Here is a 14,662-nt window from a genome sequence, read left to right on the forward strand (position 1 = left end):
CCAATGGAGATTGGTGACGAGTGGCGTCCCGCAGGGGTCCGTATTGGGACCGGGACTGTTGAATATCTTCATTTGAAGACATCTTTCATTTTGAGCACTAATGGAAAAGTGTGTGTGCTCACATATGTGTGTACATGAGGATTTTCATTTTTCACAGTGGTTTTGATCCAGGAGAAACAATATATATTTGTAGCTTCTCTGCCAAAGATATGGACCCCTGGCTGCTGGACACAGTATGTGTGTCTAATAGCCTTAGTGACCCCAGAGCACTTACATCCTAGGCTGTGCTTACATCCTAGTTCCTAGGAAATGCAGCAAGAGATCTTAAGTCAGGAGGAAACCAGCTGTAAGTCTGTCAGATCCCACCTCACTTGTACTAGCACTTTGCTGAAATGATGACATCATTATAAGCCATTTGGTTTTAAGAAATGTGCAAAATTAGTCAAGCTTTTGAGATTCATTTCATGAGAAAATAAAACTTAGTGAACACATTCTGTGTACTTCTGAGCATCTGCCTGTCTGGCACTTCCCCACAATACATTTGGGACATTTTCATCACTTCAGATAAAATCTGAAGTGCAGAAGCCTCAGAAATATTTACTACTCACACATTTCAAGAATATAGAGTAAGTTTCGTGAAAGCAGAGACACTTCATTAGCTTTATTAGACTTCTGCAAAGGAAATAATGCATCGTGAGTCCACCTCTTGTTGGGCATCAGAGAATCCACATGGAAGAGAAACATTTTTAATATTCTGGCTGCTGAAAAGGCTTTAACCTGAGTTCAGCCTTTTTAGACTGCTGTTAAGGTGGTCTGAGCTGACAGGTTCTCCAGTGACTAATAAGCAGCAAGCTCCCTCTGCAGTCCTAATATAATTCAGGAGTAAGTCAGTCAGGGACATACATCCTTTGGAAGCCAGACTTCTTACTGGTTTCCACAGAAAACTGTATTCCAGACAGAACAGGGATGTAAATGCTGATGAGGATGCAGACCTGGAACACTATTCAGGAAACCTGGATGCTGCATTCCAGTTCACATCAATGGGACTTGAAGGTCCATGTTCCTGAGATGCTTTTTAAAAAACTGCCACTAGACAGTAACACTGTCCTGTGAAAATAGCTACACTGCTGTTATAGTGGGGCCTGCTGTTTCTGCAAACCCACTGTGCAAATCTGAGTATTATTTAGTGATCTAATAACAAAATAAGAAAGTTTCCACCCAAAGGGTACAGGTGCCACTACTTCATTTTAACTAATCTCTAGACCTTGTCTGATCTGGCATCATGCCTCTTGAAGCTTGGACTGAAAAGCCTTCATGCACACACAGAGAACAGAACAAAAGAAACATGGGCTTAAAATTCCACTTAGCAATTAGCTTAAATCTCTTGTGCTGCAGAAGATGGAATTTTTTACGCTAGAATGATGTTTACCTTCAATGCCAAAGTCAGTTTCATTTGTATGTGTCCTGAAGCTTATGGCTCAATTTTTAATTCCTGAATGCTGATTGTGGTAACTATATTAATTCAGTCCTGTAGTGTGAATTCAATTTGATTTACTCATTCATTAAAAACCATGCTACTTTAGGCAAATACCTACATAAAACACATCATTTCAAAATGAACATGTTACATCTCAGAAATACTAGAAACAAATATTTTGGATGCTTCATTAATACCTTTCTTAAAGTGGTCTCATGAAACCTGAACAATCTCACAAATAGGTTTTGTCAACATGGACTGATACATATCAGTGGATAAAACTGGCCAAATAGAAAAAATTATCTAGCTCTAGTCAGAACTTTTGAGTGACACATTATAACCTTAATAATCATAGCCAGATTTTGTTGACAAGTGTGATTCTACCTGTGACAATAGCTGCACTTTCATTATTCTACATTCACTGACTGGAAAGCACAGGCTTTAACTGCCTGATTTGCTGGGACAAAAAAACCTGCTTAGCTACCTGCATGGTTTTTGAATATGCACAAAATTTAAACATTCGGGCAGTAACTTGTAAGCATACAAAAACAAACTGACGAGGAAGAGGCCATTTAGAAAATCCAAGTGTAGTTGTTTGGTAAACAGACAGACTTAGGTAACACCACTTGAGACATGCATGTGCATCTGTATTTACCTCAGGTTCATGCAATGTCGCTTTTCTTCAGCGGCAAGACACTGTCCCTGAATTGCCTGAGTCAACTGACAAGAAGCTGCAGGTGGGGAGTAAGAGAAGCCCTGAAGCAGCTGAGCAGTTATCCGGTGGCTCCTGCCCAGGGCAAGAAATAACCCGTTCCTCAGGCATGGGGATGTGTTGCATCAAGAACAGCTCTATTTGGCCTGTTTCTTAGAGCTTTCCAGTGCAGCCACATCTGTGGAGGATGGTGATTTCCCAATGAGAGGGACACAGGAAATGCAGAACAGCATTTTCAACAGCACTAATTAGAAATGGCTTGGGTTGGTTTGTTTTTTTTTTCCCCTGAGACCATTTGCAGGTCCATGCATCTTTCTTTGTTCATTTAATGTCCCCCAACATTTACCTTTGCCTCCTATTTTAATGCTGTGTGCCAGTCTCCATCAGATTTCATCTACAATCTCATGAGTCAGCTAAACTGAGCCCCTTTGCTATTTTTAGCCATCCAGTTCATTTATTTATCAGGTTCTTTACAGCAATCCTGCATTTTGCTTTATCAGCACAATAGAGAAGTTACCAGTTATTCCATCTCTTACTCATTTTGAACACATAGGGAAGCTGCACAGGCACTAAGGAACAGCTCTCTCAGAGATATTGCCTATGGTCTAAAACATAAATGTCCATCAACAGACCCTATTGCTTTCTGAAAATACAACTGAAGGCCTGTTTTAATCATCTGAATCCAAATTCCCCTCGGCTCTGAGCCATATCTGCAACTCCTCAGGTAGCTCTTCATCCCTAGCTTACCCTAATTCTTATAAAAGCCTTTATATATTCTTATTTCCTTTCACATCAAAGGAAAAGGGGGATAATTAAAATTGGGATTTTCTTCTTTGTCTGGGTTTGTTACCTTTTTTTCTTTATTGACCCTTCATTTAGCCCTAGAGACAAACTCTGTCCAATATCCCTTAGGTAGTATTCTTCATTTGCAGTACTGACTGCAGTTTTCCTTTCATGTACTGCAACCTACACTCAGAGAGGCACTGGTAGGAAAAACAAGGCATACATACAAAAAAGATCTTTTTCTGATGTTTCTCATAAATTTAATTGGGCACAGAAAGTCACATGCAAATATTTGGAGATGCTATGAAACATGGGCAAGGCAAACTGAAGTCCACACTAAAAAAAAAAACAACAAACTTTTGCTGAATGTCCCAGATTAGGATTCCTAAGCATGTTAGCATGGGCATTCAGTAGCAGAGGTCCCCTGTTACAGGGAATAAAACCCCAGTGGTTTGTCATTGTGGTTGGCTTATGGTTTGGTAAGAAATCAGCAGAGGTCTGAGAAGGAAACGTGTGACCCCTGCTATGCCGTTGCATGACATAACACGTGGTGTCCACAGCCTCTGGGCTCTTTCTTCAGCCTGATAAACTTTTTACTATAATTTCTTGTTTTTCACTTAGTTTGGACAAAAATCGATTTGTCAGTTAAATCTCTTCCTAGTCACTCTCAATTTCCGATTCCCTTGCAGGAGGATAATTCACTCTTTCTCTGGAGAACTGAACACTCCCTTAATTTCTACTGTGTGAATATTGGGTTTTTAAAGTGATGACACATCTGGTTATACAGTTATATATTTCCAAACTGCTGTATCACTGGACAGAAAAGAGAAAGGAGGCGTGGACTTTTGGTAGTAATACCTGTTCTTTCGTATCAGGTTCTTAATGCACTTTACCAAAGAGACTACTACTAGTACCTCATTTTTACAGGTGAGTAAGAAGAGGCACAATCTGGCTCAAATATCTTGCCCAGTGTTTACTCACCAAGTCCCTCCTGGAAAACCCAGCTCTGTCAACTCTCATACCTTCTCTTTGCACAGTGATGTTTCCACACATAAGACATGTCACTGTACAATTTGTTAATACAAATCTAGTGTCGTGGGTAGTGTTTGCGTAATTACATTGAAAAGAGAGACTGTGAGCCTGCATCTCTGGGGAAGAAATCTGGTCTTAATGATAACTCCTGGATTACTTTACCACTGTCTTGAGATGTAGCCTTGCATGAGTTTCACTTAACTTTTCTTTCTCCCCTGTAAGATAAAGATAAATATACTTATTGAGTTCTACTAATCAGTTGTTTGCAAGGAACCTGGAGACTGTGCGTGTGTGTAAAGACAGTTTATGGGGAAGTCTGTTGTCATGGCACAGAAAGGGAGATTGCAGATCAGAGACAGCTTTTGCAGCTCTTTCTCTTGCTCAGTCACTGGTTCATTATCATCCCAAGGCTGGCAGTCAACAGAAGTCAGAGGCGGTGGATGTCTGTGCACAGCTGAAGTGACTCTAGTCCCAGGTGCCCCAGCTGCTGCCCTGAGTACCTGCAGCACAGAAGCCCCTGAAAGAAGTTTTGCCTGCTTTCCTGACATCTCACATTCTTCTACTTCAAAGACTTAATCGTAGCTCAGAGACTTAGCTTTCACCAGTAGTAAGCTCATATATAGTGGAGTATTTTCCAACTCTCCTGGCTATGGAGAAAACTTCACTAGTGCAAATGAGTATACAGGGAAACATCACCATGAAAGCAAATGGAAGGTAAACAAAAAGTACCCCTAGGCTATTACTTTATAAATAACAATAGTACAAGCGTATCATGACATTTTAGTCATGCAGATGAGGCTGAAGGTTTCGAACATGAAGCCATAGAAGTTACTGCTATTTTCCTGTCAAACACTGACTGGCCTGCAGAGACCTTGTCCCGGGAAAGATGGAAAGTCTTCCAGGTGAGGCTAGAGGAAGGTGAGTGGAAGGCAAGATGAGGATCACTGCTTTTCTGCTACACTTGCTATGTTTATTTATGAAGAAACAAACGCCTTCAATCCCCAGGACTCTCCATACAGCACCTTTCACTGGCACTAAGTCAGCAAAAAAGAACAAGCCTCTTAAAATTAAAATGAAAGGAAAACATGCGATAAAATAAAACATATAAGCCCCAAATATTTCAAATATATATTCTGCTTCACTTTGCAGTTTCTGCTCACCACCTACTCACGGAATGACGGTCTTATCAGATAAGAGTGGCCAGCTGCTATACGCTGCATTTAAATTTATATTGCAAACAACAGGCTCCATTACCCAAGGAGTTTCTCGTTGCATTCCTAATATTGTCTTTCTGCATGCTTTATTGTTCCTCATTTCCTTACATGCTCTTTGCTTTCTAGTGTGTGCCAACACATCCTGGTATTTGTTTTTTTTACTTAATCTGCCTTTGACTATATTTCCTTTTTTATGCCTCTAAACACTCTCTGCTTCTCAAACCATCTCTAAAGCTTCTGTCTCATACACACTTTGCTGTTCCTTTCTCCGTTTCTGCTGCCCCCCCTTCCTTCATCCCCTAATCATTTGATCACTGCAGTTCTTTGATGTGTGAGTCTTTCAGTGCAGGCCCAATTTAATTATGTTTTTCAGAAGACTGACCTCTGTGGTCCCAATTTGTTCAAGACATTTCCTTCATTGATCCAGGGCCAGATCCCTGTACTGCCTGTTCTAAACTAGATTCCTGATATTAGAAGCAGCCATGTATTAGCTCTTAAGGTCAGTTGCGTGTATCAGCAGTTAATCGCACTGATTTATTTGCCGTGGATACAACACACTCTCCCCTGCCCTTAGATCTAGGTGCATAACACAAAATCAAGGGGAAACAATTAGAGGTATTCTCATACTACAACAGACGCACTTGCTTCACTATTCATAAGCATCCTCAAAGAGTAGATTGCATTTTTCAGTAAATTGCAACACATCCCAAAGGTCTGTATTTTTAATTTCTGTTGGTCTATTATGAAAACAACATCCAACACGACCAGACTTTCCCTTCTTAAATTCTCCTCCTGTCATCCACCATTCAGGAAATAACCAGAAAGTTGTTTCAAGCTCTGAGGTGGAAAGGTAAATGTGTGGTTTCAAGAAAGAACGAGAGTCCTGTAGAACATTTACAAAGTAAAACATGCTGTGTTGATGGCACCCAGAGTGGGTAGAAGCTATCTCTGTTTATAAAATACTAGTCTGATATACATGAAAAGCTCCCCTGTGTAAACAAAAACCCAGCTGTATTCTTCAGTAGAGCAGTACAAGCTTCCTATCTGCAGCACAAAAAGTTATGGAAAACTGAAATACATTTTTTATCCCAGGGAGGGAAAACTGCAATATTCCAGCCAAGAAAAGGGGAAAAAATGTCCATGGTGATTGCTCCTATTCATTGCTTCCAACTGAAGCAATGCTGACAACTGCACAGTAACGGCACTGTGCCACTGAGCTGTGTGTTTAGTGAGCACGAGGTGTGGCAAAGGTCTCTCTGAATTAGATGGATCTTATTAAATACAGCTCTGTGCTTGACAGAATATACAGATGCCACAATTCACTTTGTCCAGTTCTACCCAAGGATGATGTCAAATCTAAGTAGACCAGCATGAACACACTATCCTTGCCTGCTGCCAAAAGTTAACAGCCTGAATAATATCAGCACAACCGTTATGCTTGACCCTGACTGAAAAGTGTCAAGGAAACCGAGCCTCTGGATAAAACCAGAGCTGCTTCAGGACCACAGCGTCCATTTCCCAAAGCAGAAGGCTAAAACTTGGATGGCATATCTGCTACCGTGAGAGAAGTGCTGGCCTCCTGAAATTTAATGTGATAGGTACTGAAATCCAAAGAGATCTTGACAGTCCCTCCTTCCTCACCACGACCATCACAAGATGTTGCCTTTCATGTTGATGGAAGATTTTTTGCTTGGATTGAGTTTTTAATTTTAAATATAGGAGAAAAGTACTCGCACCTCCCTTACGCTACCTGTATACTTACAACCACACGGTGTGAGAAATCACAGAAATTCTTCCCAGGAGATGGATGTTCATATAAAAGAAGAGATTAAAACAATCAGATAATCATAATTCAGAAATAAATAAAAAATAACTCTTGGATTATCTGTCCTACTATCTCACAGTTCCCACTGATTTTCCCACGTATGTTTAAATGACCCAAGAAGCACACCTCTTACCCCAACCAAGCAACTCACACTGTAACACCTTTCAGTCTCAGAAATATTTTATAACACCCCAGCCCAACCCAGCTTCCTGATGGAACTTATCTGCCCAACACACACCCAGCTCATTCTCCCACTACTGGGTTCACTCGCAGCAAGGTCTGCAAACACATGCGCATCCCTGTAACGACTACTCAAAATGGGAAGGGGGAGGGAAATGTCCATCCTGCAGGGATCAGTTCCTGCTTGATATTTCCCCACTCATGCTGCCTCATGCCTATTGGCTCATGGAAGATGTTTTGTCTGTCTGAATTCTGGAGTTTGACCTGTCCCTTCCTTTTTCTGGACTAAGTTCTGGAGTCTCCATTCTCAAAATCTGTAGGAGGTTTGCCCAAGTAAAATGTGAGTAAGGATTTCAAGACATGGACCTCTGAGCCACAGAATCCTTGAAAAAGGCACCAAAAATGCCAAAAAAACCTGTCCAATGTACACCATCATGTTAACTGGGAGCCGTGTCACAAGGACGTCTCAATTCTCGCAGTACAGAGGGACTCAGTGGTGCCTGCTGACAATAATAACAGGGATGGTGAATAGAGTGTCTGCGGCAGGCCCTCTGCAGGGTGTCATTGCCAGGACATCAGTGAGTATTTGACATTTATTTGCCCAAAGAATCAGCATAAATCTCTGAGTTGGCTGGAGAGCCCTAAACTATCAAAACAGTGAAACCTCCTATGAAGGCATTTCTTGATTTCATTCAGATAATCTTGTTTACTTTCTCTCTTTTCAATAGCTTGCTTTTTCTTGGATCTCTGACATGCACTGGAGTATACTCATGCTCCCTTTTTCTATTCTTCAATAGGAAGGATGCACTGTGGGCGTGCTAGATCCCAAGGAGTCTCTCATTTCCTTGGTAACAGCAAACAGTTACTAAACTGGAACAAATAAAAGTGAAGCGTAATGCAGACACTGAGCTAAGGGTTAGGATGCTTGATCTCCTTTGCTGATAATTTAGTCTGTAACCTCTGTTTGGCTGCTATCCCCCTCTATGCTTTATTTTCGCCAACAACTGAAGAGGCACATTATGGTGCCCAGTATACAGCACTGAGACTCAAAAAATAATGTTCAATGTAAGGGATTAGTAACACTTTGGTGATGACATATTGGGACCTAGAAAGAAGACAGCACAATAGGAAGTGTTAAATACATGTCAGCATTCACATGGCTAATTCAACTGCAAGCCACTTTTTTGCTGGTGTGCACCACAAACACAGTGAACAGAAGCAGCCGATGGACACAGCAGTTTGTGCACAGAGCAAGACCAGAACCTCTGCTGAGGGCTCTGCAATGGTGGTGACACATGGCAGGGCACAGTCCCCAGCACCCACTGGAGCAACTACCCCTGGTACATCAGAGACTTCACCTCAGGCCAAGCTCCTGGGGGAGGATGCAGCTCTGCACATCTGGGACTGCAGGGGTGCCTGGGACCTCATGGTGGGACTGTGGCTGAAGGAGATGGGCTCTTTGCCCACATGTGTACACTGGTGAAGGGTCTGCATTGCCAAATAATGGAGCTGTGGGAGAAGGTCAGCAGACTGCACAGCATCAAAAATTGTGAGAAAGTAATCAACTGGATCTTCTCCAAGACTCTGCAGATACAACAGCCTGAACCTCCAGCTGTGCCAATGGAGGGCCAACCATCTGGAAAGCAGCTTTGCAGAAAAGGAGCTGGAAGTCTTGGTGGACACCAAGTTGAACATGAGTCTGAAATGTGTTTTTGTGGCAAAGAACACCAACAGCCTCCTGGGCTGCAGTAAGCAGAGTGTTGCCAACAGGTCAAGGGAGGTGTTCCTTCCCCTCTACTCAGCCCAGGTGAGACACTTCTGGAGTGCTGGGTCCAAGCCTGGGCTCCCCAGGGCAAAAGATACATGGACATACTGGAGTGAGTTCAGAGAAGGGCCATGAAGATGATTAAAGGACTGGAGCATCTCTCCTATGAGGAAAGAGCGAGAGAGCTGGGACTGTTCAGCCTGGAGAAGAGAAGGCTCGGGGGGTATCTTATCAATGTGTACAAATACCTGATGGGGTGGGAATAAAGAACATGGAGCCAGAGTCTTCTCAGTGGTAGCCAGTGACAGGATAGGATGAGAGGGGTACAAATTGAAATATAGGAAGTTTCATTTAAACATAAGAAAAAAATTTTTTACTGTGAGGGCCGTTGAATACCAGAATGGGTTGTCCAGAGAAGTTGAGAAGTCTCCATCCTAGGATATGTTCAAAACCTGACTGGACACAGTCCTGGCCAACCTGTCCTACTTGACCCTACTTTGAGCAGGTGGGTGGAGAAAATGATCTCCAGAGGTGCCTTCCAAATGATCTCAGTGCAGAGCCAGAACAGCTTCTGCCCCTGTGCTGTCTGCGACATTACCTCTGTCATACGTAACTTTGAACATGACGGAGATGAGGAACTAGACTAGTGGATTCTACAATAATGAACTCTATTCATAAGGAAATTAATTTCTAGTGAAGGTGATTCTGTCATACTGGCTCTTATTATAGCAAATACCTCTCTCCAAAACACAAGCTAACAATATCTCCCATCCATCACACTTTGTAGTCCTGGCTCAGGCACCACGCAGAGCGGAGAAGAGTTAACTTTCATGGATCAATATTCCAGACACAAAGCGGGGGTCAGGTTGCACTGGTTTATAAATTATCATAGAATCATTAAGGTTGGAAAAGACCTCTAAGATCATCGAGTCCAACCGTCAACCCAACACCACCATGCCCACTAAACCATGTCCCTAAGCGCCTCATCTACACGGCTTTTAAATACTTCCAGGGATGGTGACTCAACCACTTCCCTGGGCAGCCTGGTCCAATGTTTAACCACTCTTTCAGTAAAGAAATTTTTCTTATGGTAAATTATGGTAAAGCCATTGTTAGAAATCAATCCTTTGTTAAAATGACTGAGAATGATTGGAACCAAATGATGGTCAGGGAAGCAAGAGTCCTAGACTCCCTCTTTTGAGATTATTGCCCACTTTGGAAATCAACTTAAATTGCACAATTTTAAATTTTTTCTTTTTTTTTTTTTTCAGTTTAGGTAAATTGTGGCAGCAAATTAAGTCATCATCTTGCTTTTTCCTAAGCCTATAGTAGGAGTAGGAGTGCAATGTGTGGGGAGGAGGAGGAAAGGAGACTTGTGCTCATCACTCTAAGAAGGGAAAGTGAGAAGAGTGATAAATAGGCTTTGTTATGGCATGGGGATGAATGAAAGGTAGGCAGTTCAATCTCTCTGGCTTGTCCTGACTTCCCATCTTTCCTGGCCTGATGGTTCAGTGCATGTGGTTCATTGCAACAACGCCCCTTGCCTGAACATACAAATCTTCTCTGGTGAAAGGTGAAGAGTAAAGATCATCTGGAATTAATGACTTTCCAGAAAAAGTGCTGAATATAAAAAGCCTGTGAATACAATCTAAGGAATTCCAGCATTTAAAGAAAAGCTCCATCTCCAGAGATAGAGATGTATGTCTGGCACAATGTAAAGAGCCACAGAATACAGGGATGAGACAAATATGTTCAGAAAACAGACTGAACCATCAGATATATGGAAATATTTCCCTAAGTATCATATCTTCCATTTGACCACAGCTCATGCTGAAGAGCATGGTCAGACACTGCAATGAAAAATGATAGAGGAGAGCCACAGGGGAAACCTGCAAACAGAAAGGCACACCCTAAATCAGCGGTGGAGCTTGTAGGAATATCTGTGAATTGCTTTACTACTCTCCAGTACGTGAAGCCCTGTTGCTACCTCTGGAACTGGGTACATCATTGCTGCAGTGACATACAAGCCCGAAGTATTTACAGTATGTTTTATCTCAAATACAGAAAGCTTACATCTCTGTGTCAAAGCCATCTTACAGTCAAAATAACTCCTCTGTCAAACTGATCATAACCTGACAACCACAACTGGTTTTTTTGAAGCATGAAAGAAATCTAACTTCTCTTAATAAAGTGTCTATTTCTTAGGAACATTCCGTTTCTAGGAATTTACCATCCATAAAATCCAGTAAAAGTGTGAGTTACTTCTTTACCAATATGAGTCAGGAAGCATCTGGAAACTGCTTGCCATATGATGCAATATACTGAAATAATACAAGCATCTCAAGGTTTGGATACACTCACACAGTGCAGCTGCTTATCAAAATGCAAGAAAACGATTAATCAAAGCACAAATTGCTGGGAGAAAATGCAAAAGGTCCCATCTCATTTCAGGTGCCTAATTCACTGTTTTCCAGCACTTCCAGACCACTACGTTCGTATTGGTTTCTTGTAAGAAGTTGTCATTTCTGCAAGAGATTGCTGGCATGGGGAGAATATTCTTTAATGACAGGGCTGATTTTACCAAGCTGCCCTCCACTCTCTTTGAACAGAAATGAGCTGAATGAGAGTTTTGACAGAGCAAACATGGAGAAAGAAATGCAAAGAACTGGGGACTCCTTGACCCTAGTTATACCTCAATTACAGGTATGCTGTAACTGGGATCAGTTAAAGTCTTCAGCATTTAACCCCTTGTTCATCATTGTACATTTAAAATAATCAGTAAAAAATAATGTGTACTGGTTCCACCAGTTTAATAAAGTTTGGTCATTGGAATTAAGGTCAGATGAGATTCCCCTTCTGAGTCCCCCAATCATATACAAAGTTTTAAACAGTTTTTCCTTCCTGTAGTGCAAAAGGAAGGTGAAAGTTAACTATAGGGCTTTAAGAGGGTGGTTAAAAGTGGTCACAAATTAATAAAATATATAAGAATTATACAAGACTTGTTATTTTTCCTGTGAGGTTTTTTCACCCTCTCATAATAGTAATTGTTTAAAATTATACTACTTCAAGAATTGATTTATTTCAGGAGATTCCTGATACCTGATATTAGGAATCCTGGAGTGATGAGGTATGTATTTAACCTTTCATAGCCTTGCTTTTGTGAGGTTTTCATGGAAATTTCCATGGCTGGAAACTGGAAGAAAGGCAGGAGACTGGGGACTGCTGCTGGTGGCACGGCTGCATGCCTGGAGCTTCACCTTGCCATCATGTCCCACCCTGGCTGCTGAAAACTGCAGTCAGAGCACATTTCACTAAGGAGACAGCACGTCATTGGTACATAGTCTTTAAATGTTTTACAGGGTATAATTTCACAGATGGATCCAGGGATGTTTTAACAGAACCATTTATTTTTTTTTAGGAGGACAGATTGCAATAAAAAACAAAACAAAAATGAAATATATATAGCGATGACTAACTGTCTACAAATATTTGAAACATCTGACTGTTAAAGGTGAAAAAGAATTGTTTAACATATTGCCGAGGTATATAAATCATCAGAATTTAGTGTGTATAAAACAGCTGAAGATGAAAAGGGAAGATGATCTTGTCATGCACAGGGACTTAATTTCACTGCTTTGTCACAGACAACTGGTATTTGTCCTTTGGGAAGTCTCTTAATATTATTCTATGTGAGTTCTCTGTCCTTACAATGAAAGCAGACTTTCACCCTTTATTGTTTTTCTGTCCTGTCAACACACCTGAAAGCAGTTTGGGCTGAAATTGTTTCTTTCTCTGCATTCACACAGTATGTGCAAATTATAAACCCAATTGCTTTGGGAGCCTCTCAACACTGCCCTAATTAAATAATTATACTAGTACAAAAAGTGCCTTATAAATGTTAAATGTCATATTCTACCTATTCTAATTATATTATGTACCTAGTGCTATAATGTATAATAAATTACTGTGTTCAAAGGATAATTTAATATGAATATCAGCAGCCTCATTAAAAGCAAAAGCTACAATTTCAAAGAATCTTAGTGGTTTAGGAACTGCAGATGTATTTCCAAAAACGACTCAGGCACCTACAGGCTCTTGGTATCATTGAGAACCTTTAGGAATCTCACTTTTGGGGAACTATGTAATTTATAAAATTTTTATTTAGGTATGAAAGACAGTTAAGGACTTCTGAAATTTTGATCCCAGAAGTCTTGACTGTGAAATAGTCTCCCAGGAAAGCAATGGGAGTCGCATTGCTAAAAAAGCATATTTAAATGGTCGGGACAAAGCACACAAAATTTGTTGCAAGGAAAATCCTAGAGTAATGAACCCCATGCTAGAAGAATTATAGACCACTATGAGCTAACAGGTCTTCTTTTGATCTCTCTCTTCTGTAAGTCTTTTGTAGAGCATTATTTTTTTCCTAATGGCAAAACTAATAGAAGAAACCTTTCTTTAGTACAGCCTTACACTCACTCTGTTAATTCCCTGGAGAAAAAAGCTCCTTTGTTAATATACTCTACACTCTCACACACATATCAAATAATATGTCAAAAGATAGGAAAGGAAAGCAAAGAACTTGGGTGACATTTGTTGACATTTCCAACACAGAGGAAACAAACAAGTTATGCTGTTGCTGAATGTTAAAAAGGCCATGGAGAGTGAGTTTCCCCTCATCAAGATGGTCCTCGGGGCATTTTTAACACAGTCTGATATTGTGTTCTCTAGCAGGAGGTATTCCTGCAACACTAGGAGACAGGGATGGCTCATCTCAGCTCTTCGGAGACCTCAATAAAAAGGTCACCAGATCTTTTATTTTAATTTACATTTTTAAAAGATCAAGGTCACTTTTAAAAGAGAATAATCAAGATGTTCAGCCTGCATCTTAACAAAACATCAGCTCCACACAGAAATCAAAATCAAAATACAAGCGTTTTCATTTTTATTTAAAATTTAAAAAGAGATCGAAGGTTCTTTATTTTCCTTCTTTCCTTTTCGGAAATCACGTTCAGATCCCTTTAGAGGCTGCAACTGAGAAACATCAAAAACCTTAATGTGGCCTGAGGGTTGCTCACTACAAAGCCATGTGCTAAAAATACCTTACATTTATAGCTCTTTTCATCCAGAAGAACTGGATCCCCAGGCACTGCAGATACTGTGTATGCAGGAATAATACCTTTGAGCTCCCTTACTGACATGTGGCTGTTCCTGTGGGGGCTCAACACCCAAAATGCCCCATATGTTTAGACCTGGGGGAGCACCCTGTGTTACAGAAACTACATGGAGAATTTCAGTAGAGCAAAAAGCAAACAGATAAGCTCTATAGGTATGTCAGGGATAAAAGGAAGATGAGGGAAAATACAGGCCCTCTCTGGAACAAAACAGGAGACCTGGTTACCCGGGACACAGAGAAGGCGGAGGTACCCAATGACTTTTTTGCCTCGGTCTTCACAGGCAAGTGCTTGAGCCTCACTGCCCAAGCCGCAGAAGGCAAAGGCAGGGAGAATGAAGAGCTGCCCACTGTGGCCGTGCTTACACTAGTCAAGGACTTTTCAGCTTCCCATGCTCTACTGACTGAGAAGGCTGGAGTTGTGCAAGAAGCTGTGAGGGGGCACAGGCAGGACAACTGACCCAAACTGGCCAAAGGGATGTTCCATACCACGTGACGTCCTGC

This window comes from Pygoscelis adeliae, unplaced genomic scaffold (assembly GCF_000699105.1).
Source record: "Pygoscelis adeliae isolate BGI_AS28 unplaced genomic scaffold, ASM69910v1 Scaffold489, whole genome shotgun sequence".
Lineage (NCBI taxonomy): Eukaryota > Metazoa > Chordata > Aves > Sphenisciformes > Spheniscidae > Pygoscelis > Pygoscelis adeliae.